The sequence below is a fragment of the Tupaia chinensis genome, unplaced genomic scaffold (genome assembly GCF_000334495.1).
Source record: "Tupaia chinensis unplaced genomic scaffold, TupChi_1.0 Scaffold000159_1, whole genome shotgun sequence".
NCBI classification, from domain to species: domain Eukaryota; kingdom Metazoa; phylum Chordata; class Mammalia; order Scandentia; family Tupaiidae; genus Tupaia; species Tupaia belangeri.
Window position 1 is genome coordinate 6,799,887 of NW_006159630.1, and position 2,235 is coordinate 6,802,121.

A 2,235-nucleotide genomic window follows, 5' to 3' on the forward strand; every position below is an offset into this window, starting at 1 on the left:
ATGGCCATACCGCAATCCCTTCTCCTCCATTCTCCTCTCAGGATCTTGGGCATGCACGCACACACGCCCAGCATGAGTTTAAGCCACTGGATCACTGGGTGAGCTCCTGGACTCGAACCACGGTTGACTACATGGGAGTCCAGTGACATAGCCATTATGCCAACTGCTGGTCCCGGGTCTAGGATTTGATCAGTGGTCGACTACATGGGAATCTGATAATGTTACCATTACACCGTCTGCTGGTCCCATCAGTATATGATGTATTTTTTTAAAATTATTGCTTATTTAATTCCATTTGTCGTTATTATTGATTACTTTGACCAGAGAGAGAGAAAGGGAAAGCGAGAAAGCAATCTGCCAGATCTGGGACTCAAACGGTGGTCAGTCATGTGGAAGTCCAGCGCCCTTAATCACCACACCATCTTCCAGCCCCAAATATATGATTTTAATAGATCCTTCAGACTCAGCCCACCACAGAATTACACTTTGCCCTTGGGAAATACATTGCTCATATATTTGAATATACATTTTATACAAACTCTTCCTTTGCCTGAAGGTGTTCTTTTGTTTGTTTAGGTTTTTGTCATAGGGTTCTTTCAATCCCTGGAAAGACAGAGAAAGGGAGAGAAATTGCCCCTCAAGGAGAATGGCCATGCCATAATCCCTTCTCCACCTTCCTCTCAGGATTTCGGGTACACATGTACATGTGTCTGGCATAAGTCCAGGACTTGAATCACAGTTGGCCATCTGGGAATCCAGTGTCTTAACCACCTTGCCACTTGCTGGCCCCTGCCTGAAGGTGTCTGTAATTTGATATAACTTTAGAGGTGGCAAAGGATATTGTAATGACACATCTGCCACCCAGAAAACAATGTTTTTTAATTTTTATTTTTAAAGAATTATTTTATTTAACTTTATTTATTTATTTTCATTTGACCAGAGAGAGAATGAGAGTGAAAGAGACAGAGAGAGAGGGACTCGAACTGCGGTTGGCCACATGGGAGTCTAGCACCATTAACTACCATGCCACCTGCCCGTCCCACCCAGAAAACAATGATTAAATTTATTCTGTGGAGAGCTACCAATCTGAGCAAATGTCCCCCATTCGGAAAATGCATTCAGCTGTGTGGTTCATAACACTATTTGATTATTGCGATCTTTTTTTTTTTTTCCAGGCTTAATTCACTTTATTTTCACTGTATGAAAACCCTATGTTATGGCCACAGCTGGAGCCCGGGTCCTCTGCACGGAGACTCTGTTGTGGGTCTTGAGATGGTTGGTGAATTCCTAATAGGGAGACTTGGTGAATACGGTCTCTTTCCAGAGGTCAGGGGTCAGATAGCTATAGGTCTTGGAGATGGTATCAAAGGTGGCCTTGGCAAAGGTGCCCAGGGTGGCAGTGCAGCCCCAGGCTGGGACGGAGATGATGCCAGTGCCTCTGGGTGCAGAAGTGAGGCACACCAGCACAGAGCCGCAGCGGCTGGTCACCTTGCAAGGTGCAGTGTGGGGATTGCCGATCTTGTTCCCTCAGTAGTCTCTCTGCATGGGAACATGGAGGGTTTGGTCAGGATGATGGCGCCTCAGATGGCAATGGCCACCTCCTTGGAGCACTTCACGCCCAAACCAACATGGCCATTGTAGTCCCCGATGGCGACACATGCCTTGAACCTGGTCCACCGGCCAGCGCGAGTCTGCTTCTGCACAGGCATGATCTTCAGAACCTCATCCCTGAAAGATGTTCCTAGGAAGAAGTCCATAATCTGAGATTCCTTGATGGGCAGGGAGAAAAGATAGATCTCCTCTAGGGATTTGACCTTAATGTCTCTGACAAGGCGGCTCAGCTTGGTGACTGGGATCCGCTCCTCGTCCTTGGCCTTGCCTGGGTGAGCTCCGTCGCTATCGCCCCGGCCCTGACCACGACCCCAGCCCTGACCATGGGGGCCGCTGCGGCCTCCTATCCCAGGACCCCCAGGGCCTCTGGGCCCTGCTGTTGCACTGGCATTATCCGCCATTTGGTGTTCTCTCAGAGAAGCGTTTTCATTTTTTTAAAGGATTATTTTATTTAAATTTATTTATTTTTTAATTTCACCAAAGAGGGACAGAGTGAGAAAGAGAGAGAGAGAGAAAGCGAGAAAGCAGGCCGCCAGGTCCAGGACTTGAACCACAGTCAGCCATGAGGGAGCAGCACCCTTAACCACCATGCCACCTGCTGGCCCCGGCTATTGGAGTTCTTTA

At 48.0% G+C, this 2,235-nt stretch overlaps 1 pseudogene; it reads right to left on the reverse strand.

The window, feature by feature from the left end:
• Positions 1 to 1,209: 1,209 nt before the first annotated feature.
• On the reverse strand, positions 1,210 to 2,012 carry LOC102476159 (40S ribosomal protein S2 pseudogene; annotated as a pseudogene).
• Positions 2,013 to 2,235: the final 223 nt, after the last annotated feature.